This window comes from Anabrus simplex, chromosome 2, assembly GCF_040414725.1.
Source record: "Anabrus simplex isolate iqAnaSimp1 chromosome 2, ASM4041472v1, whole genome shotgun sequence".
NCBI lineage: Eukaryota > Metazoa > Arthropoda > Insecta > Orthoptera > Tettigoniidae > Anabrus > Anabrus simplex.
In genome coordinates, this window is record NC_090266.1 from 737,280,905 (window position 1) to 737,306,601 (window position 25,697).

The 25,697-nt window shown below is 36.5% G+C and overlaps 1 protein-coding gene across 3 annotated transcripts in view; it reads right to left on the reverse strand.

Annotated features, from left to right (window-relative positions):
- The window catches only part of DNAlig1 (DNA ligase 1), a 719,906-nt gene that overhangs the window by 565,762 nt on the left and 128,447 nt on the right, over window positions 1-25,697 (reverse strand). The gene's annotated exons all lie outside the window — the stretch shown is intronic.

Genomic DNA, 25,697 nt, shown 5'->3' on the forward strand with positions numbered 1-25,697 from the left:
CTGGAGGCCCCGGGTTCGATTCCCAGCCAGGTCAGGGATTTTTACCTGGACCCGAGGGCTGGTCCGAGGTCCACTCAGCCTACATGATTAGAATTGAGGAGCTATCTGACGGTGAGATAGCGGCCCTGGTCTAGAAAGCCAAGAATAGCGGCCGAGAGGAATCGTCGTTTTGACAACACGGCACCTCGTAATCTGCAGGCCTTCGGGCTGAAGAGAGGTCGATTGGTAGGACAAGGCCCTTCAAGGGCTGTAGTGTCATGGGGTTTGGTTCGGTTTCAGAAAGACCACTAGAAAAGGAAGGTACCATACTTTCCTCTCTGGATAATCCTTTCCTCTCTGGATAATCATTACAATATTTTAATTGAGATGCGCACCTTCTTTCTTTCCCACAATCACAAATGAGGTCTTAAAGACCACTTGTCCCACTGATGCTTTTAATTTGGGATGATGTGAAGAACAAACAAGCAAGCTTCTAATTTTTGTGACCAAAGCCACAGGACCTGCAGTTTTGTGTAGAACCTGAACCACAGGGCCGAGATTTTTTGTTTCAAAAATTCCATACGAATTTAAACTATGGCACTTGGCTACCACACCCTTTAATCTGAAGAATACTTGACAAGTTTTGTAATCCACAGTGACCAGTATCAAACAAAATTTTAAACCTTGCACAGTATGTTAACTCAAATATTGTCAAACCACAAATCATAATCTTTCATCAGGGATATGCAAATTATAAATTCTTTCCAAGTTTCATGAAAAGGTATAATTAACGTGGCATTTTATTATTGTCACTCGCCAGCATTTCTTTTTTTTTGCTAGTTGCTTTACATCGCACTGACACAGATAGGTCTTATGGCAGCAAATAAATTTATGGTATGATGATATGACTGACAACTGCAATAACCGTAACACCACAAACCAAATTTTCAGTTATTTTTTAAACTTAGTGTGTTGTCACCCTAGCAAGATGATGAACATCAAAAATGCTCTTTACCATTTCTCCGATAAACAGAAAGACTTTTCAAAATTACTTTTGTCAAATCTCTCCACTTCCTACCCAATATTTCACAAACGTATGTTTTGCCTTTGATAATGTAACAATTAAACTTAATGGAGGTCAGAAGAGTAACTTCGGAACTGATTTGAAGTTTGAAAACTACGAAGAATGAATCACACATTTTATTTCCTCAAATACACAACACCATACTTAGGACTTCTAAAAATATTTTATCTGGACAACACTAATCAAGGTCTCAATTCGTGGTGAATGATTCTTAACAAAGCAAAAAGGATTCACTATACCATGGTTTTTCAGTTAACACAATTTTGCATTCATCGGCAGGACAATATGTGGTGAATGATTGCTGCACAATTGTGCAATCTATATATACATTGACTGACAGAGCAAATGCAACACCAAGAAGGAGTGGTCAGAACTTTATGCCAATTGCAGGGTAGACTGACGTCACTGAGGTATGCTCATGATGTGAAATGCGCCACTGTGCTGCGTACGTAGCGAACGATAAACGGGACATGGCGTTGGCGAATGGCCCACTTCGTACCGCGATTTCTCAGCCGACAGTCATTGTAGAACGTGTTGTCGTAATGACCTAATCCACTCTTATTGACTCTGTACCTCGACGTGTTTCTGCGTGCATCGCCGCTCGCGGTGGTCCTACATCCTACTGAGTCGATGCCGTGCGCATTGTGTAACCTGCATATCGGTTTGAAATAAACATCAATTATTCGTCCGTGCCGTCTCTGTTTTTTCCCCAACTTTCATCCCTTTCGAACCACTCCTTCTTGGTGTTGCATTTGCTCTGTCAGTCAGTGTATGTATATATATATAAAATAAAATTTTTGTCTGTACAATGCTCAGAATTTGAAAAGAATGGTATTTCTGCATCAGACATGTCCACAGTAACTAGGAAATGCACTCTTTACTTTTCCGTAATTTCTGCCTGTCTGTCTGTCTGTCTGTCTGTCTGTGTCTGTCTATATTTATGTAAAAGCATCACGAGAAAACGGCTGAAGATAATTTCATGAAAATCACTATGTAAAGTCGGGGGATGAACCACTACAATCTAGGCTATAAATCATTTTAATCACGCTGAGTGAAATGGCAGTTTAGGGGAAGGCCTAAAATTCAATTCTCAAATATTTATTTTACTAGTGGTCCTATCGATAAATACTACATAACTAAAGTTACATAGAATTAAATTTCCGATCATTTATGTCTTATACATTTTTGCGTACCGGCTATGATAACACAGATATTCATGAATTTCGATTTCTGTTGCTAAGCCCACATCACTGCCGAGCCACGAGACAATGGGTGAATAGATTTTAATGAAAATCAGTACATAAGAGTCGAGGAAGAAGAAACTATAGTCTAAACGATAAAAAAATTTACTGACCCTGGATGAAATGGTAGTTTAGGAGTAGGCACCTAAAATTTAATCTTTAAATACCTATGTTATTGGTCCTATAGAAAAGTACTACATAACAAAAGTTACTGAGAATACAATTTCCAATAATTTATGTTTTATTCAGTTTTACTGTATCGACTATGATAATAGTAGTATTTCAGAGTCGGAAGAAAACTAAATGTGAACGCCTACAATATCGAAAGTGCATAACATTGATCAACAATAACATTACATTGACCATTGTTTGTTGTGATGTTCTTTGCTTCTTATGGTGCCCTCAACTCCGATAGGTGAGATTACTGTTGCGTACCGAGATTAACAGCCTGACTGAATATTGGCGGGAAAAAGCTGGGGAGTTAGAAAACGTTTTTCTTTAGCATGCTATTCCTCTGGTTCATACATTTTCTGATAGTGATGATACGTAACACACTGATTCATCATAGTATTCCAGCTATTCGATCCCTACTCTGACGCGCTGTTTTGAATGAGCAGTGTGCACATTTGGCAAAGGCTCACTTTAGTTATAGTAGTATGACCTGGTCTGGAATTACAATTTAGGCCTATTCCAAATTATAGCACTACAATTCACTAAATAATTCAAAATTCAATCCTGAAAAGAGCTGTTTCTTAAGAAAAGCGTCTTCCTCTTCACTTTTATTAAATTCTACATTCATTTCATTCCAAATTAACAGTGAAGAGGCGTTTTCTCCTCTGGCTTGGAGGAAAAATTTGCCTCAAAGTCGGAATTTTCCGCCGCCAGTGTAGTGAACTGAGATTTTCCAACTCATCGGGTACTCCTAGGAAACAGATTAGTAAAAGGGCATAGATTTGCCCTGGCACTCTCCACTATTCAACCCCGCCCTCCACCGAAAAAAGACCAAGAGTGTTCATGGATCACGGCTGTCTGCGGCTTGGTCATTCCAGCTCTGGAACTTTGGACTGTTAGATCGGCAGCGTAGTACTGTTTGTTAGAAGTCAGAAAATGGGTAGTTTTTCATTTGATCGAGTATTTCATATTGCTTTTAATCGCGCCAATCCTACTGACGTCATTGTAATGACCTATGTTCATTTCACTTGGGAAAACCACTAAGACAGTCTTTCTGAGGATGTAAAAGAGCAGAGGGACATTGAGTGTCTGCCATTATAATGAAAACTTCCCAACCTGATTGTGACTGATGGTAGGCAAGGGGGCAACGAAAATTCGCTAACCTAGTCTTCATATGAGAAAATACGTTTGGCGACTTCCCCCTTGCGTTTCTAGGGTAACGCTAAGAGCTATGCAATATAATACAATCTTCCTCACAAGGTGTACACTCCCTAACCTGGAATTCTGTATAAAATGTAGAATTCCGTAGCAAAGCACGGGTACATTAGCTAGTAAAATATAAATGCATTAAATAGCTTCCTTATCTTTTACAAAACACTAATATTTCAAGGTTATAAACTTCATTATTGGTTCCGTATTGAATTAAGATTACATATAATATACAAAGTTTATTCCACCTACTCAATACTGTACAGTAATTGCAATGTTTATAAATACATTACAATATATTATCAAGGTACTAGTTTCGACCCTATATGGGTCATCATCAGCCTAACTAAGATACACTTATGGATTTGCCGAAGTCCTAAGACCGAATTACACTGTGGAAATAAGATGCAATAATGTAGATATAAAATGATGGATTGATGAACTGTTATAGATAAAATAATGTTGTACTTATCAGTGACAAATAACATTTTTAGGATTTACATCAATTACAATTAGACTGTAAGAATAGTTATCATACAATTATTACAATAATGATTCAAATATGCCCTTTGTTAGTGAATAATCTAAAATTGCACTTTTAAAACGCAATATTCCAGTTGAATGCAAAGTCCAGATGCTTCTATTGAGTTCTAGAATTCTGAGTGCATCTTCAGGTGGAGAATTGAAAGTTGAACATTGGCGCAGAGGGTATCAGTCTTGCTTAAGGTCCAATATTTCTGATACAGAAATTAAATTACAGTTAAAATTGAAATAATTGATAAAGAGATTCAACCTATTCAATACAAAAGAATAAGAAATGTAGTGAATTACATTCCCATTTAAGTAGAAATGGTACCGGTTTTGACCCTAGTCCAGGTCATCATCAGCCGATTAAAACATGAAAAACAATGCATAGGAAAAGGAAATAAAAGATTAAGTACACTCCGGACCAGTAGAAGAGGCGATATAAAAATGAACGGGGGTAGACACAACTTTGAAGAAATTTAGGGTTTAGATCATAGGAAACGCATTGTTTTAGGAACTCAATGTCTTTTCCTAATTTAGCGATCTTGATTTTAAGGCCCATGTAAGGGAAGGCTTTTTGCTTAGCTTGGTTAGCTTGTACATTTAAAGTTAAAAATTTCATTGTTCCGTATTGAAGAATATTACAGCGAAAATTGAAATAATTGATAAAGAGATTCAACCTATTCAATACAAAAGAATAAGAAATGTAGTGAATTAATCGGCTGATGATGACCTGGACTAGGGTCGAAACCGGTACCATTGCTACTTAAATCGGAATGTAATTCACTACATTTCTTATTCTTTTGTATTGAATAGGTTGAATCTCTTTCATCAATTATTTCAATTTTAACTGTAATATTCTTCAATACGGAACAATGTAATTTTTAACTAAATGTACAAGCTAACCAAGCTAAGCAAAAAGCCTTCTCTTACATGGGCCTTAAGATCAAGAACGCTAAATTAGGAAAAGACATCGAATTCCTAAAACAATGCATTTCCTATAATCTAACCCCTAAATTTCTTCAAAGTTGTGTCTACCCCCGTTCATTTTTATATCGCCTCTTCTACTGATCCGGAGTGTACTTAATCTTTTATTTCCTTTTCCTATGCATTGTTTTTCATGTTTTAATCGGCTGATGATAACCTGGACTAGGGTCGAAACCGGTACCATTTCTACTTAAATGGGAATGTAATTCACTACATTTCTTATTCTTTTGTATTGAATAGGTTGAATCTCTTTATCAATTATTTCAATTTTAACTGTAATATTCTTCAATACGGAACAATGAAATTTTTAAATTTAAACAGAAATTAAATGTAGATAAAACCATGCGACATTCTTATAATATAATGAAATCTTGCTGTAGTGTGAAGAATATTCCCAATCCAAGTTGGAACCAATAGAACCTTATGACGAAAAAGTTAGAATTAACGCGAGATATTTTAAAGGACGGGAATGGCGAAGAACGAAAGGAGAAAACAACGAGTACTCACCTTGCGTGCAATGTGAACAACCTGACCAGTGGAGTGCAATTAAGGGAATGAGAATTGCGTGGAATAGGAGGGGAAGAAGTTAGTGAAGGGAGGGGCAATCCAGTGAGTGACGTGCGAAGGGAGGGGCGGGGAAATGGGAAGTGGCTTAAGGCGGGGCCGGCGGGTGGGAAAATGGTGGTGATTGCATTGGCTTTAATTGACTTAAAGATTTTTTGGTCTACTAACTTGTTTTTTCTGAAATAGGTAATGAATAAATAAAATAAAATATTAGACTATTCCGTTATTTCGTTAAGGTTATAGTTAATGTTAAAGTACTGGGCCAGATGTATATAAAAATTCTCGATTATATTAAGCAGAGGGCCCTTGTTAGCTTTTTCAAGAATGTCCATGTCTAGTTCAATGTTCGTGAATTTATAATTGTACTCGACCATATGTTGGCCGATACCTGAAAATTTATTATATTTGACTGCGTTGATGTGTTCCAAATATCCTACAGTATATTAAAGCTTCTACCAGTTTGCCCTACATAAGAAATATTAGAGCAGGAGTTGCATTTAACCTGTAAACACCTGATTTTGCGTACCTGTTGACCTTGTTGATGTGTGACGTGTTATGTAGAATGTGTGTACTGTTGTTATTGGTTTTGAATGCTATTTTTATGCCTTTTTTCTTGAAAATATTAGTGATCTTATGAATTTCGTTCTTAAATGAAAGTGGAAAAGGATTCGTATTTAGGTAGTTCTTTACATAAAATAAACTTCATTATAAAGCCCGTATTGTCGTGAGTATACGTTGAAGGTTAGGTAGTTCTTTCTTAAGTGTTGTTTTGGGACGAAATTTATGTTTATTGATAATGATTTCTATAAAGTGGCTACCGAAGCCGTTGAATTTTGCTATACCACGAATAGTATTCAATTCAATGGAAAGATCTTTCTTGGTCATGGGTATGTTGAATGCTCGGTGAACTAGGCTATTATATGTTGCTCTTTTGTGAGGTTGGGGGAGAGTTGAATCTTGACAAATAGTAACTGCAGATTGGGTGGGTTTTCTATAAATTTTATAGGTTAAAGAATCTGGATGTCTTATAATGGTAAGATCTAGAAAGTTCATCTTTTGATCTGTTTCCGATTCCAGGGTAAATTTGATATGAGAGTTGATGCTATTTAGTCCTTGAAGGGTGGTAGGGGAGTCTGTTAATTTTTCATTTATAATTACTAGAACATCATGAACATACCTGGCCCAGAAGAGGATATTATCAAATTTGTTGTTGATTTTAGTGTTCTCAAGGAAATCAAGGTAAATTTCCGCAAGAATACCCAAGGCCGGTGAACCCATTGCCAGACTGTTCTGTTGGTAGATGATGCCATTGAACGTGAAAAGGTTGTTGTTTACGACCAATTTTAGTAACATAATAAAGTCTTGAATCTCTACTTTACTCAAATGATTATTTTTGTTCAGGTTATTTTCAATGATGGGAATTAACTTGGAAATTTGGATGCTGGGGTACATGTTTAAAATATCGAAAGAGTGGAGTGAATAATCGGGTTGCATGCTAAACTTATTTAGTTTGTCTATTAATTCATATGCGTTTTTAATGGAGTTCTTAGATAAGAATTGGTAGTTATTCCTGAAGAACCTTTGGATAAAATGCGATGTCTTGTACAATGGACTCTGCCTATAATTAATGATTGGTCGAATGGGAACACCGGCCTTATGTATCATCGGGAGAGCTCTGGCAGTAGGAAGACCCGGATTCATACTTACAAGTTGACCTTTCTCTTGTTCGGTAGGCAGAAAGGAAGTGTTTTTTAAAGTTTGTTTGAGGAGTCTTTGGACTTTTTTACGTAGGATCTTTTTTAATTACGGAAAAAGAACTACCTGTGCAGAAAAAGGATGTTTTACTGATGTATTCATTTTTAAAAAATAGGAGAGGATTTCCACCAATCAATACTTATTTATTGTATATATTAAACTACAGGACCGGTTTCGACCTCATATTCAAGGTCATCTTCAGCTGAACCATATATACATATTAATATAATGAAGCTTTGATTAAGATTGTGGTGTTGAAGGAATGCCATATGATGATGATGTACATTTAGTTACATACAAATGGGGCACGTCTTAGCGTGAGCTGGCGTATATGTCATTCTGTGCAATATTGCAACTGTATGTCTAAAATGTTGAAGGTCTTAAAACTAGTGTATAAAACACGTCTTTTCCAAAACTAACTTATATATATGTACAAGATAAAAACAATACATAAAAACACTTCATGTACATGAACATTCGTTCTTGCTTGGTGGTCAATACATCGACTAACTTCCGTATTTAAGTCTTATTCACAGTTGTACAATTGGGGTAACACATCAACTTTCCAGAACATTACAACTACTATCACCGAAATAGAAAACGCCATACAGAAAATCCCACATGAGCTACGAGACAAAGTCAGATATGATATTTAAAAAAAAGGCTCCCACAATATATTGACAAAATTCACAGTAACTCCCAAAATAATAAATCAACCAACAAAGTACACATAAACAAACTCAAAGACAAGATAAAACAGAATAATCTATTAATAATGAAAGCCGATAAGGGCAATACCACAGTTATTATCGACAAAGACCAATACATATTGAAAACCAAAGAATGTTTTCAAGATAACACTTTCCTCATCAAACGTAAGGACCCGACCAATAACATACAAAGGAACCTCAAAACCTTATTAAAAAATACACACTTTCTTTTAACAGAAGTAGAATCCTCTAAACTTATAGCAATGAATCCTCAAATACCTACTGCTAAAGCTTATCCCAAAATACACAAAGAACATATTCCAATGAGACCCATTATTAACCATTATTAACTACAGAGCAAGCCCAACCTATAAACTTTCGCAATTTATTCAACGATTTCTCAAAAAGCACTACGTATTCTTAGCTAATAAAACAGTACGGAACTCAATAGAATTTTGTAATAGGACAAAAGGATTAAAGATTGAACCATATCACAAACTCGCATCATTTGACATAATAAACATGTACCCAAATATTCCCACAAAACGAACAATAGAAATCATTGAATCTAACCTAAAAAGTCATAGCAATCTAAGCACTTTGGAAATAGAAGAGTTCATTAAATTACTTAATTTTGCCATTAGTAACAACTACTTTAAATTCCATGATACTATCTATCAGCAACAGGGTTTACCAATGGGATCTCCCGCTTCTGGTATAATTGCCGAAATTTACATAGACTATTTAGAGCACACATTCATCAACAAAATAGACCATATATTTTTTTGGTGTAGATTTGTTGATGATGTCTTTATCATCCTCGACAATAGGTCCACAAATGAAACTGATATATTAGATAAACTCAATACAATAGATACCCATATAAAATTTACCATGGAATCCGAAAACAATCACAAACTGAACTACCTGGACATAACGACAACTAGACATGATGACCACCTTTCTTACAGAATATACAGAAAACCCACGCATACCTCAAATACAATTAAAATGGATTCCGTTCACCCCAACATACACAAAAGTGCAGCCTACTATAGCATGATACACAGAGCATTCAATATACCGTTAACAAAAGAAGATCTAAACAAAGAATTACAATTAATTCATGACATAGCTAAAAACAATGGATTCAAGAAAGACATGGTTAACAAAATCATTCACAAAATAAAATCCCAACCCAAAACCAAACTAACAAAAGTAAACGAACCCAAGAAAGACTATGCACTATTCACTTTCAACAATGTACACATATACCCCATAACTAACATTTTTAAAAAACATAACCTAAGAATAGCATTCAGAACTACACACAATAGTACCAACATCATACACAATGTCAGGACAATCAACAGCAACAACAAATACAACCACTCAGGGGTATACCGCATCAAATGTAATAACTGCGAGACCAGCTATATCGGACGTACCGGTAGAAACTACCTAACCCGATATAACGAACACATAAATGCAGTGAAACACAATCATTTTTCCTCAATAGGACAACATGTCGCAGACTATAAACACAGTTTCACAAACATCGATAACGATATGCAAATCCTAAACATAAACCCCAAAGGCCCCCTGCTCAACATAACAGAAGAATTCTACATCACTTTGGATCAGTACACCAATCCAAATTACAACATAAATGAAATCACAGAAAAAACTAACATCATCTTCAATACAGTTATCCCCGCCTTAAAAAACCCTTACCTTAAGTTAATCGATAAACAGAATGCAACAAGCAACAGAAAAACACCAAACAACACACCCAGCTCCATCCCTACCCCTACAACAACAACTCTCCCTACCCCTCCTTTCCTTCCCCTCACAGCAGCTAGCATAAGCCCAAGAAGAACACGAAGTAGTACATTACAAGCTCGCATGTCAAACACAACTCAGCTACACCAACAACAGTAAGTACATATTCCAATTCACACACATAACCCTTAGACATTCCTCCGCACAATATCACTTATAACTCAATCTTATCTTCCACAGATTAACATAACATCATTGCACAGCCACAAATGGGAAAAGAGCCACTACTTTGAAACCAATGTCACCCAAATTTATGGACGCCAATAAGAAAACATGAATTGGTTCTTATAAAAGGGCAACACACACAGCAGAGCTGAACATATTTTACTTGAATTTCATCCATACATTTGGCACCCTTTTTAAATTGAAAGTGTTTTATCTCACATACGCACAAGAAGACAAAACTTTTATCCATGCAATTTTACAAACTCTAAGAATAGCAGCTGAAGTGTACAACTGTGAATAAGACTTAAATACGGAAGTTAGTCGATGTATTGACCACCAAGCAAGAACGAATGTTCATGTACATGAAGTGTTTTTATGTATTGTTTTTATCTTGTACATATATATGTTAGTTTTGGAAAAGACGTGTTTTATACACTAGTTTTAAGACCTTCAACATTTTAGACATACAGTTGCAATATTGCACAGAATGACATATACGCCAGCTCACGCTAAGACGTGCCCCATTTGTATGTAACTAAATGTACATCATCATCATATGGCATTCCTTCAACACCACAATCTTAATCAAAGCTTCATTATATTAATATGTATATATGGTTCAGCTGAAGATGACCTTGAATATGAGGTCGAAACCGGTCCTGTAGTTTAATATATACAATAAATAAGTATTGATTGGTGGAAATCCTCTCCTATTTTTAATTGTGCAATTGTCAATACGGAAATGAAGATTACTGTTGTGTTGCCTTTGTCGGCTTTAGTCACAATTAAATCGTTGTGTTTTATTTTCTTATTTAGGGCATGTAGAAATTTTTGATCGGCTATTATTTTCTTACTACTAGTGTTGTCAGAAAGGTTTAATTGTGACATTTAATTTTATCCAGAAACATTGCAGAAATAACATCAGATATCCAGAGTGACTTCCGTTCAGGTTCCTCAGGCCTGTTTGACCCTGAGGAATGGGAAGAATCTACTAGTGGAGGCAAGTTTTGCAATATATTTTACAGTAAATTTGTTCAGTTTAATTTTGAGGTTAGTAAAAACAGAAAATGTTTTTCACGAGTTTATATTCGAGTCATAGCTACTGTTTTGTTCTGAGAGCCGGTGTTACCATACTCGATTCATCCAAGAAAGTTTACCGTAGATTCATTAGTTGCACGAGTTCACGAATAAAGGTCGCAGTGGCACTGTCTTTGGAGCTGGTTCACTTTGGCATATGTTTCCAATGGCAGCTGTGATATTGTATATGGAGTTGGTCTGCTTTGCCAAATATTTCCAATGCAAAATTGTATCACAGATATGTTTCTGTAACTCTTTTAGAGCCAAATACGGATGCAGAACAACAATGTAGCACAAGCAAGAAAAGGAAATTAACCAGCAGAAAAAAGAAAATCAACAGAAAATGAAGGACAAAAGGGAGAAGAGAATGGAGCACCCACATTCAGTCCCATTAAAAAGAAGAACAGGTACCCTACAAAGTGGAAAAACAAAAAGTTAGGAAGGGCAAGAGAACCAGAGGAAAGGCATAACCAACTGTGAAAGAAAGGCTAGTTCCTGAAAAACACTTCACAGATTGAGTGTAAATGTTTAAAGAAGTGTATAGTAAAAGTGTCAAAAGTGATAGGAGAGAATTTTTTGGTCAGTTTTACAACTGTGATTCTTGGGCTACACAAACAGCACTGATTATTGGCTCTATAAAATGGCAAGGTGTCAGCCACAGGGGAGTGAAAAAAGTAGGCATTTCTTCAAGCAATCTCAGCCAAAAATACCTTATACGTTCATCTACAGATGAGGACACTGAGGTATGGAAAGACATTTATGAAGACATTGCAAGTAAGCAGTGCTAAAATTCATAGGGCACTGCTGAATATAGGTACAATAACAGACCAACGAGGGGTGCATGAACCACATAACAAAAGTTCCTCCAGTACTGTAGACTTTATTAGAGAACACAATGAAAGCTTCTCTGTAGTTTATAGCCACTACACCGGGAAAGATTCAAATAAAAAGTATCTGAATACTAATCTAAATCTGAGTTTAATGTACAGGCTATTTTTTGAGAAATTTAAACAAATTTAAACAAGAAGGTTGTGTTCAGAAGATGCCTTGTCAGTCACTGTATAAGACGGTCTTCAGGCGTGACATCAATATAAACTTCCGTCCCCCCCAAAAAAAACATGTCTACGGACCATTGTTCATGAACATTTCAAAAAAGCGAAAGATTTGTGCCCCGTTTGTACCGCACAACCTGACAGACGAGCTGAAGCAAACTTGGATGGAAACGTCGGGAGATTTCATCCATGTTTGCGAACAAAATCCGAAGGTGTTGAAAACCATCATTACAGGAGATGAGTCGTGGTGCTACCAGTATGATCTGGAGACCAAGAGACAGTCAATGGCGTGGTTTTCAGCGTCTCTCCTCCTCCCAAGAAAAGTCGGCGCACAAAGTCCAAGATTAAGACAATGCTGATCGCCCTTTTCGACAGCAATGGTGTCATTCATCAAGAATTTGTACCCCAGGGTACACCTGTCAACGCGGAATTGTATGAAGGAGTTTTGAAATGACTACTGCAACGCATCAGATGGGTTCACCTGAACAGTAGGGTTGGGCAGACCGGAACATTCACTTGTTCCGCAACATTAGGAACTTGAGGCGGAGTGTTTCGGTACAGAGTGCCAAGACACGGGACACAGGACACAGGACTGTAACTGCGTCCTAGAGAGAACTTCGAGAGGCAACAGGACATGCTCCGCTTCAGCTGGAATGTGCCTGAATCGAACGTGCTGTGCCAAGGCCACACTAGATAGATTAGTTGGCCTTGGCTGTCTGCCTGTCGATACCGGCTGTGTGCCGCCCTGTGTTGGAGTGTCAACATTTTTTCATCCAGTTATATCTTTAATTCCAAAGCGAAGACCCGTATTTTTCTTGGGCCTAAAAGTTTCCTTAAAGTCCAAATTAATTTTTAACATCATTCCCCGAGAAAGTGTTGAGGGAAATTTTCGAGATATTGAAGAAAGTAAATGGAAGTTGAGAGGGAAGGAATTTGAAGTGCAGAGAGCACTTGGTGTGGCCTTTGATAGGCTGGAACTTAAGAGCGGGTTGCTCTTTCTAAAATTTTGTTTTCTGCGCGCCTCAAGGAGGCTTTACTGTGTAATTGGGAGCAAGTGCTCCTGGGCATGATTGGGGTCTTCCGCCCCTTTGTTGTATTCTGTATATCGTAAGGTTGAGCTTATAGCTCAAGAATTGTGGGTCCAGGGCTCGAAGCCCAAATCCTGTGAATACTGTAATTGTATATTTGTTGCCTTGCTACTCTGTACCTGCCATTCTTGTTATTTCTTGATTTTGCTAAGATATAACCTTGTTAAATTTTATCTTAACTTTAATTTCGTATTTTGGGACCTGTTCACCCCCGCATCTTCTTTCACCTCTGCTGTTCCACAGATACCTCAGAACAATAATAATAATAATAATAATAATAATAATAATAATAATAATAATAATAATAATAATAATAATAATAATAATAATTCGAGCTCGGCACTTGCATTACTTGCCCGTGGGTGAGAGAATATTGTTATCAAGTTATATATGTTTACCACACTTGCACCAGATCTCATTATGTAGATTTCATGTTGGTCAACAGAAAAAAATTTATGCGCTAGAAATGTGTCTGTTAATTGAAGATGTCCATTTGCATTGGGCTAGCAAAAGGGATTGCTGGTAAAAAAGTGAACAGAAAAATTTTACATATTGCTGGACGAATACGCCAATCCCAATTACAATATAAATGAAATTACAGAAAAAGCCAATACCATTTTCAATAAAGCCATCCCCGCTTTAAAAATGACTATCTCAGAGCAATCAAAAAACAGAACATAACATGCGCCATAGTACCGTCGAACGACACGCCCAGCTCCGCCCCTACCCCCCACAACAGCAACTCTCCCTACCCCTCTATCCATTCCCCTCACAGCAGCAGACACAAACCTAAGGAGAAAGCAATACAGTACAAGCCAAGCTCTCATATCCAACGCAACCCAACCACGACAGCAATAGTAAGTACACAAACATACACGCATTCCTTCAGCTTATAACTCTACTCATACTTCATTTTCGTCTCCCACAGATAATATATATCAGCATACAGTTATAGACGAGGAAGGAGCCACCACTCTGCATCAAAAAATACTTACGTACAACCAAGACCACAACTTCCTCCAATACTTAAAGATAATATTCCACTCACAGCTGCACATACTTACCTCATTATATAACTGGATTTTGTTAACAATAGAAGCTTTTCACCACCCACACAAGTGAAGACATTAAATATACAATAAGACTTCCTAAGAGAGCTACAGCATTGCCTATGAACACAACCACTAAATTATCTACAACACTGGACTCAAACGAGAACATAGATACACGCAAGACGCATACATTCATTTCTACGAAATGTTTTATATTCATTATTTTAAAGGATTTTAACATTTACTGTGTTTTTCAATGTGTTTAATGTATTTGTAATTTAGATTTAAGCTAGGTTTTATAAACAAATTTTATAGGTTTTATAAACAAATTCTAGTCCTGAGAGAGATAGCTCTATACCTAAATACCTGAATTATAATATGTAACCATTTTACATTCAACACGCCCAATTTGGACACTTAGACATGATGCTTCCCTATGGCTTCTCACTTTAGAAAAGGGCACACCAACTAGTGCTTGACACAAATGTAAAGGTATTCATGTACAGCTGATGACTATTTAAAAGATGAAACCGGTCCTGTAAGCTAATTTTACAATAATAAAATTGTATTGATAAGGTGGAACCTTTTCTTGTCTATACATACAAAAAAGGGTCAGGCAAGAACGTAGCCGACCATCTGCTGATGCGATAAAATGTGCACACTGTATCTTTCGTACTAGTAAGATTTCATTCTCTTTCAATGCATGAAACAAATGATTATTTAGGAGCTTTAAAGCCTTGTTATTCCGTATTCAAACCTTCTTTCCAATTAGGATCAGTGACAGTAAACGTGTAGATAATTTGCTGTTTATAGGATGAGTTAATTCGAGTTTGGTGCTGTTGCTGTTGCATTCACAGCTAGTGATGAAGTGATATGGAAGCGATAATTGAATCTAAACGAACATTTATGCTCAGCAAGCATTATCATATCACAGGAGCAGATTTCTATGATACTTGACGCAAGTGTAATAGACTAATATAACTTGGAAACAATATTCTTTAACCCATGGGTAAATACAGTAGAACCCCGTTTCTCCAAAATAAAGGGGGCGGAGCCACTTCAGTTGACCCGTTTTTTCGGATGACACAGGGTAAATATTTTTGGAAGTTAAACGTCAAAATAAAAATGCATAAAGGATAGGTGCACAGTGTATATTAACATTAAAATGTTTACATAATGTCACTCATTGTATAAAATCAGTGATTTTCTTCTGAATTTTCTTGGTGCAGCGCTGTCGTACAGCTATGCCGTGCCACCTTTTAATTAACAATACATCAGCTGGTGTAGATTCATTGCTTTGTTCAACAAAGCACAAAGCAATCCGAAATAATGTAATTTATTTTAGAATGGGGTAAGAAAAGCATTTGAACTACAGTAGAAAACCGCAAGGCCAGTGGAATGACCTTGGGTGAAAAAAAAAAAAAATGGAGAAGGGTCACTGGACTTCCCTGGTTTCCTAACAGAAGCTGCAGTATAGTCGATAATAATAATAATAATAATAATCATAATAATAATAATAATAATAATAATAATAATAATGTAGTAATAGTAATAATTCATGCTTGTTCAAGAAAAAATGTATCATGGAATGAACTAGATGGCAAGAAACTGTATTGTTTTATGCTACCCATGCATTCTGGTAAAGTCATGATATAAAAATAGGGTTTGCCTAGTAGCTCTCAGCACATAGGCCTATAGCAAGAGAATTACTAATATCGACGCCTAAGAACGAGTGGGTAAAAACAAGATATGAAAATACAATTTTGCCAGGACATTTTGGTTAAGCGAAGTTCGGTTAAGCGAAGTTCGGTTAACCGGGGTTCTACTGTAATGCAAATATTGATTATTATTATGACTTGTGAGGTATGGCTATGAAGTGTTTACATCCCTTTAGTATTATTATTTACATAGTTATGTTCAGACTTTATTTGGTATAATCACGATCGTATTATTTGTGAGGTTATGTCATGAAACATCTGCTGTAGATGTATTAGTATGAATTTATTTAATGTAAGAACATGTAATTAATAGTATATAATTTATTATTACCTGTATATAAGATGTATAATCCAATGTAGCATTTTGCAACACAATGTAATATAGAGAATAACAAATCTTTGGCCTTAGATAGTTACAGAAAATTCATTACATTGTAACTAGGCTATTGGAGACTCTCGAATTTACGAGAAAATATGTTGTGTCATATACTTCTAGAAGCCTGGCCAGGCAACGCATATAAAGAGGCAGCCTTGATCGTCGAGTGGAGTTGTTTTGATGAGACCCGAGTGGAATTCGTGTTAACCGAGTGTTTGAAGTCAAGTATGTGAACTGGTTTTGTTGGGTTGGTAGTTGACATGCAACTGTTGCAGTCTCTCCTTATCTTTCATAGTGGTGTTTTGTTTCACGATGGCAGTTCATTAGTTTGTGTGTATGTGTAAATGTATAAATAAAATAGTGTACACAACTGACAGCATTTCATGTGTGCGTCTTTGAGCGTACATCATACTTGAGATCGGTGTTTGATATACACATTGGTGCGACTGAACGCTTTCCTCATGTGAACAGGGATCTGTTACAGTTTAGCAGAGTGGCTATCACGCAAAGTCGTTTGGAGCGGGTGTATGATAAGGTGACAGTTTGCTCAGGATTACCTAAGTTTGATGTCACGCATGGGCATTACAGCATGTCACATTTATTACATTTCAGGGTTTTACATTTGTTTGGGTAATAAGCTCAATGTTATCTACATGTTTAATTAAGAAAGACGTAAAAAAATTTAGGTGACATTTAAATAATATAAGGAAACAAGGTGATAACATATTTGTAGAAGCACATGTATTTCTTTCAGGAAGCTGTAGACAAGTGACAGTCATGTGAAAGACCAGTCAATGGAGTAATAAAATCAGACCAAATAAAACTTTTCTTTGCAATAAAACTTTCAGGAAAACCATTTCACTACCAAATGATAAAATTTTAACTGTTTTATTAGAGGTTAGTTGTTCACAAATGCACTTCAACATCTCTTTGATAATTAATGTTTCACTGTTCAACTTTGTTTTCAAGCATAACAATGAATTACATCTTTATTTAGGATCTTCAACCCAATAATCAGTTGATTAGAATTATCGACCATCCTACAACACGAGGCGAGACAGAGAGGGGAATAAGGCATTTTCTTGTGGAAATCTATTTCCTTAGCTCCAACGACAGCCTTTCTAATCTTAACATAAAAGGGACAGAGTTGAGGCCAGTGTGCTTGTCCCTCAGAATATGTGTTCCACGGCAAATTAAACATTATAGGCATATTTTAAGGCCACCATAGCTTGTTTTGAAGATCGTTTGGCTCAAACCTTCTAGTTTGAATTAAACTTTCCTTCATTGAAATTTAATGGCGTATGGCTTTTAGTGCCGGGAGTGCCCAAGGACAAGTTCGGCTCGCCAGGTGCAGGTCTTTTGATTTGACGCCCGTAGGCGACCTGCCCATCATAATGAGGATGAAATGATGATGAAGGCAACACATACACCCAGCCCCAGTTTCAGCGGAATTAACCAATTATGGTTAAAATTCCCAACCCTGCCGGCAATCGAACCCGGGACCCCTGCGGCCAAAGGCCAGCATGCTAACCATTTAGCCATGGAGCCGGACTTTGCTCCATTATTCTCTCTCAATTCTTATGCATATCTTTCATCGTTTTTTCCTTTGTTTCCTTTGCCTACATGTCTCCAATTGCTCCGTGTTCCCCCTTTAGTTTTAGCTTTAGTGTGAAGTTGAGGAAAACATTTCTTAATCCTGTATGAGGTTCAGAGCCTTAAGCCCGAAGCCTATGTATCCCTATCTTAACCTCACCTCTTGTGTTTGCATACACGTATAACGAATTAATTATTGTCACTGTCCTCGGGCATTCCTGGTGTACTTCCTAACGAGTTAACACTTTCAACACTACCGTATTTTAACATGGACCCTGGCAGTGAACTGGGTCTTTTTCATGATATTCACACATTATTACATAACAGCGAAACATAGTACATATGTATAATAGCCCTGAAAATATCAGGCTAAGCACAGTCCAACCATGAACTCCTTGCACCAACATCAACTTTCTTTTCACGGTACAGGTGAATCATCAGCCTGAGCCTCATAGTCTCGACAAAAAAAAAAAAAAAAGCCCAAATTGCTGGAGAGGTGAAGTATTTCTATCGACTGCACTGGGAGTAAAATAATGCAGCTAAAAACTTGCCTTCAAGAGTGACGTCGCAAATAAAATATCTTGCCGGAACTACCGCTTGATAGGTTATCTATTTCGTAAACAGTGTGTTCATCGCTGTCATCAATTTCTAAAAAAGCTTCTTCCGATAAAATATCACTATCATTGAGCTGGCGTGAAGACATGTTTGTAAAATAACACAGCTAACAGCGCGAAGGATTTAGCGCGCTAAGCACGTGGCATATAGAGTGCTTCGGTAGAGGACTCAGCAAAGAGAAACTACCCTTTTTATTGATTCGGTTTGAACTTTCCAATAACCGCTCCATTCTATTGGACATTAGATGAACTACTTCCTCCAAGCAAATGATGGAAACCGTATGGAATATATGCAGCTGCCAACAAACACGAGCGAAAATCACACTCGTACATGGCGCCGTCCACAACAAAGACAGCAGTGCGCCCGTATCATGTACGGGCATAGTGTTGAAAGTGTTAACCTTTTCATACACTGAAGCATGAGTACGCTTGATGTTGTATTTAGATCTCAAATTATTTAAATACCTTAGTTGCCAACATGTTGTAAAAGGTGCTGTGCCAAAGTTTATTACTCATGTCAGTGAGTGACAGTTTTCTGAATGTATATTGTGTTTAAGTCAGGTCAATGTTGCCTATCGTGCAATCATGTCAGTCAACAACTAAATTGTGTTTGGGAACTGTATCAAGCAATTTGAATTCAAATATACTTATTTCTACATCTAGTTCCTTTCTCAAAATTTACCTTATTTACTTCTAACATCCTCCTTACTTTGTATGCAACAGGTTTCACCTCTTGGGAGGATTTTGTGCAGCTGCACTTTCACTGCACTTGCTTAATGATTTTGCTGTACAAGATATTAGAATCATTCTGTATTGACGGTTTTCACTTTAACAAAGTGAAAAAATTAAATGTATCCTCCTAATTCAATACAAAACATAATTCCATCATTAGATGGAGCAATAAAATTCCAATACGTTTCGACTCCTTTGAGCCATCTTCAGTGAAATAAGGGCGGGGGGGTTAAAGTAATCTACATAATACAAGCTAAAAATATGCTCAAACATAATGAAGCAACAAATGAAAAGCGAAAGAGACATAACGGAAATAAAAACAATAACAGTATACAATATTTGCATCCTTCTAGGAGCAATAAATAACTCGCTGAGACAAAATCAGTGAAAAAAAGGTTAATACAAAACATAATTGAATCCAAAAAGTGTGTTAGCCTAAGAAAAGAAAAAAAAAAAAAAAAAAAAAAAAAAAACAAATGATACAGACAGAAATGAACAGCAAGTGCAATAAGCGCTTATTGCGGACTTCTTAGTCTAAAAATTTTATTTTTTTGTTTGATAATTCAAAAAACAGGATGAAAACACCGTGTTCAAAATTCAGGTTTACAGTCTGTCTTTGCAGAAACACCATCACCATGAATGGCTAGGAGGGGAGCGAAAAAGCTTGAGAAACCAAGTATGAGAGGAGACCAATGTGCCAGGTGAAATGTATGTGATAAAACGCCGATGAATTTAAATTTTTGAAGAGCACCATTCTCAATTTAGTGCTCCCGTTCTCTAAGATTGTTTCCAATGTTGGTTAGGTGTGTTTGCCTTATTTTAAATGGTCGGGAGGGCAGCGACAAAATTGAGAAGCTGTGTTAGACAAGTTCGTCTTTTTTTTTTTTTTTTTTTGGTCTGTATTGTAACAGAATTTTCAATTTTCTTGTTTTTTATAGCAATAAATTAATTTTGGAGCCACCTGGTTCAATGTTCAATTCAATGATTTCTGTGGTTTTACTTACCAAAAACTGTATTTTTGCAAAATATGCAAACACTTCATAATAAGTCACAGAAATTTTAAGAACCTTGAATATTAAGTGTATCCACTATTACAGTATGACAGTTGATGTTATTCACTTCTAGATGAGGTGTTCACATTATTTTCTCTTGAATGTCTGGTTATGTTGTTGTAATACCACTTGTACATAGCATTCGGCCAGTGCCATTACATCCCGAAATTTTGCTTCCTTTATGTGCAGGATTTCTGGATACAGTTTCTAACTCGCGTGAGGAAACTTTGGAGTACTGTTCTCTGTAGAGAAAAACCTGATGCATTCATTGAACATTTAACAGTTCCACAAAATTCTTCACTATGAATAAACAACTGATATTTTGAAATGGAGAACTTCTCTTTACCTACACCACTAATATTCTTCTTGAAGGATTCTTCAAAAGTACCTTTATAGTCAAGAAAGCTGTCTCTCTCAATTTGTTTGACAACAAATTTTGAGCTTGACCCTCTTCTAAGGTTCACTTAGTCATTAGGAACATACCGTCTTTCTCTCTTCCGTTTTTCTTTTTCTACTATTCCAAAGCTTTGGCACCAGTGACGATGTACTGAACTAAAATTGATAGAAGAACCAGGTGGCTCCTGGAGCTGCCTTGTTTTTGCATTAAAATCATGATGAATGCTATCTCCATGTGGCTCCTTTCCTTTTCTATCGCCAATGGAAATAATTGGAGTTGCATGGTTCTTGCATAGAAATGTGCGCCTATTTGTTTACATTCGATATATATGAAAATGTCCATTTTGACGAAAAGTGCAGCTGCCTGGTTCTTGCATCCAACCCATCAATTGCACTAATCTATGAGAAAGAGATAGGAAGAATTGCAACATCCATCTAGGCCGGCATTCAAGAAAAAATTAATAAGCCTTGAAGAAAAGAGTACTAACACTAATGAAGGAAAAGACCAATGAAAACAAATGTATTTTTAGACCATAAAGAGGTAGTTATAGGTGGGCCGGCATAAGGTTGCACATGACAGCTGCGCACAATGTAGGTCACACTGCAATGGTGCACGAAGCGATGTTGACGCCGCAACAACAGCTGATTGCACGACACGTGAGTTTTTAAAAACATGGGAGAAATGTTTATAATGTCATCACGATGATACACAAAACAAATGAAATGGGCCGACAGCAATCGCACTTTCAACACGCCGATTAAGTTTACAAACAAATATTCCATCACACAAAATGATACGATATAAATCTACTAGAAAGTTCTTATTATCGTGATATTAGAAAATACAGAAGAATTGGCCGACAACAATATCACTTTAAATACACCAATAAATGTTACAATGATATATACCGGTTGCATATACCGGTGCTAACACAAAAAAGAATAAGGTTTCAAGTAACATGTATTAAATTTATGAAAATTCAGAAATCTTATTTTCATACCTGACTCACACAGGTAGAGGTTTGATAAACTCCATATCAATGCCATCACTACAGTCGCTTTCGTTGTCACTGTCCTCGTCGTCTAGGCAGATCATCAATGCCTGACAGTCACTGATGATGCCATGTATTACCATTGCTGAGTTAATGAATGTTGCGACATGGTTAACTTGCTTCCTCCACAAAGCCGCATCCATTCAAGCAATACCCTCTCGGAACAGTCCTTCCACTTCAGTAATTGTGAAGGACTTTGTATTAGTGCAAACGTAACATTTCACTTTACCTCATACCATGCCAACTCACTGAGGTTGAAGTAACAATGGTATGGCAGCAAACTAATAACCTTGCACCCTTGTTCCTTCGCTACCTCATGGAATAATTTAGTCATACACATATGCGCAGGGATATTTCTTTCCTGCAGCCATTGCACTAACAGTTCATAACGGGTGCTCGAAGAAGGAGTCTTGTCCATTATTACGGAGTGGTAATGTGCATTGTCCATAACAATGACAGAAGGTACTTTGAAGTGTAATAATAGTACACATGTCTTCGTATTACATTAGCCTGGAGAGAATTAATTCCTGTTAGAGGAGATGGCTTAATTAGTTTCTTTCCCAGAGTACTGTGAAACAAGTCCCTACTACCAGCCCCGTTTCCACTACTGCTATGTTCCCAGGTCCCTTTTTCCTTCGGTTCTCGGAGGGGAACACGTCTGAGTAACAGTACGCTTTGAAAGCCCTAAGGTTTGACATATGCATTCCACAACTTAATCTGCAGGAATAGAAACACTGCTATACAAGCCTACGAATTTCTTCACCCTCTAGTAAAACTCGAAAGTTCTCCACACTAATTCTAATGCCTGACTATTAAGGGCCTCTCTGCGATGCAAAGGATTATCACTTCGCGGTTCAAGGCTATGTTGTCGCTTCCATGACAACGCACTGCACTCGTTAAAAAAAAATTTCACAATTATCTCGCAAAGAAAACAAAACTTTCATAAACGCGCAAATCACACCTGAGCACATGCTAGTGGGGACAGACAAAACGGCAACACTTCAATACGGTAGTAATGCTAGTTATAGATGGCACCACTCTACTACCAAACAACAATCAACTAAGGTTAAGTTAAGAGTAAGTTCCCACCTTCCAATACTTATCAATTTCTATATAATAGACTTATTAATTACATAATATAATCCATATAACCTCTAGTACATGTTTCGTTCCGATATGGAACATCTTCAGCTAAAATTGGTAAAATGGCAAGACAATTAAAATACATTGATGTTAAGATGATACATAAGCTAAAAGATATGATAAAATGGCTCGAAAATTAAAACATATGATAAAGATGATGAGATAAAGTTCATTCATGTTGGTTAAAAACACAACAAGTCAGTTTTCAAGTGGCGAATTAAAAACAGCGATAAGGTTCTTCATGTTGGAGGCGTGTACATTTTGTCGATCTTGAAGATAAATTGAAGAATACAGGATTTTCTTATATGTGATTTATCGGGGAAATCTTGATAAAATAACCGTAGTTGAAGTTGAGTTTGGTAGGATTATTAAAATGTGTCTGAAACGAGAAAAGGAGAAGTGAAATAGAAAATATTTTGAGGAGAAAACCTTGTTAAAAATGTATGTTCGCGAGAAAGAAGGATAATAGAGTTGATTACCTTAAAGACAATCTTGTCGTATTTAACGTCCTCCCTTACGCCGTGTTGTTAACTGACTGAGTCCTGTGTACGTGTGTGAGGTGCTTGTGGTGGGCGGGGAGTATTGGAGGGAGAGGTAAGTGACGTGAGGAGAGCGGGTGAAGTGTTGTGTAGGGTGGAGCTTACTGAGGAGTGGTGTTGTGATAGGCTAGGGGAAACGGACGGAAAGGTAGGGGGACAATTATGTAAGGTGGAGCTGTTCGGAAGGAGGTGTGTTGGTTGTTTGTTGGGATTCTTTTTGATGGTTTTTCTGGATGAGTCTAAATTAGTAGCCTCTTCTAATAATATATTTATGTTTTCCGTAATTTCGTTAACATTCTGGTTGGGATTTCGCTTCTGATCAATTTCAATGTAGATATTTTCAAGGATATTCATTAATTTACCTTTGTTTAGCGTTTGTAGAATGGTTAAGTCCCTTTCTATCGATGTAAAATTGTGTTTATATTCGGTCATGTGAAGACTCATGGCCGAGTACTTCCTGTGTTTTTCGGCATTAATATGTTCTTGGTATCTTACTGAGAAATTGCGGCCTGTTTGTCCGATATAAGAAGTGGCACAATTTGAGCATTTAAGCCTATATATCCCGGAATTTAAATATTTGTTATTACTTGCAATGCTTTGGTGATTGAAAATTAACCGTTGATTGTTGTTATTGGTGCGGAAAGCAATATTGAAATTAAATTTCTTAAAAATGTTAGTAATCTGGTAAATATTCCCGTTATTATAAGTAAAGGTGGCGAAGTTCTTCTTTTTATGTTCTTTTGCTAGCTGCGTTTGAGGTTTATTCTTCATTTTATTCACTAATCTATCTATGTAGTGTTTTGTGTATCCGTTGCTTATCGCTATTTTATAAATGAGATTAATTTCTTTTTGGAGGTCGTTTTTAGATAAGGGAATGTTGAAGGCTCTGTTTAACATGCTTAAAAAGGAACTCTTTTTATGTGCCTCAGGATGGTATGAATCTTTTCGTATGGTATTTATAGTTTGAGTCGGTTTTCTAAAGATTGTAAAGGCCAACTTTTCTTCTTTCCTTTCGATTGTTAAATCAAGGAAATTTAGTTTTTTATTGTTCTCAGTTTCTAATGTAAATTTTATGAAAGGGTCCAAACTGTTGATTTGGTCTAATAAATTAGTGCTACTATTGATTTGTTCATCTATAATTGCGAAGATGTCGTCGACAAACCTTAGCCAGATAATGATGCCTTTTTCATCATTTAAAATTTTATGTTTTTCTAAGTGATCCATGTATATTTCAGCAAGGATACCTGACGCTGGAGATCCCATAGGAAGACCACTTTGTTGGTATACTGTGTTATTGAAGGAAAAATAATTATTGTTAAGTGTGAATTCTAGGAGTAACATAAATTCTTCTATTTCATGGTTAAACATGAGAATAAACATGAGATTTATAAGCTGAAACAACAATCAACTGAAAATAGTTTGTATTAATTTTGTGGCTCACTTAAAACTTAAAATTTTTTTTTAAATGCTCATATTTTTGTAAGCAAATTAAAGATTATAAACACTACATGGAATTAAATACGAATTAACATGAATAAAAGGTATAACTGTATTTGACATAAAAAGTAGTAGATTGGTCATTCTGATGACGGGTGATGTTCTTTTCATTTTTGTAGTGGTGCCAACATGAATTACAACTGTTAAGTGCAACCTTGTGCCAGCCTAACGATAAGGTCAGATTTTCCATTTTCTGAAAGTTAAGAAAAGTTCATATTTTGTAGATTTACAGAGAGCGCATACAACAGAGCACCAAAAAGAAAAGATGTGCCATGAAATGAGAGAGGACTCCGTACGAAGAAACTCTGTAAGGAATTTGACCTCTGCCTAGGCTTAGGAATTTCAGGTGCAGCACCTCAATATTTTTTTTACTGTTAAAATATTCAAATTGACTCTTCTTACAAGGAAAACATGACATGAACAATCTTAACTGTGTTTTGGTTGTTCATTTTTGCACCTTTTCTCAATGCCAGGACTGTTTAGC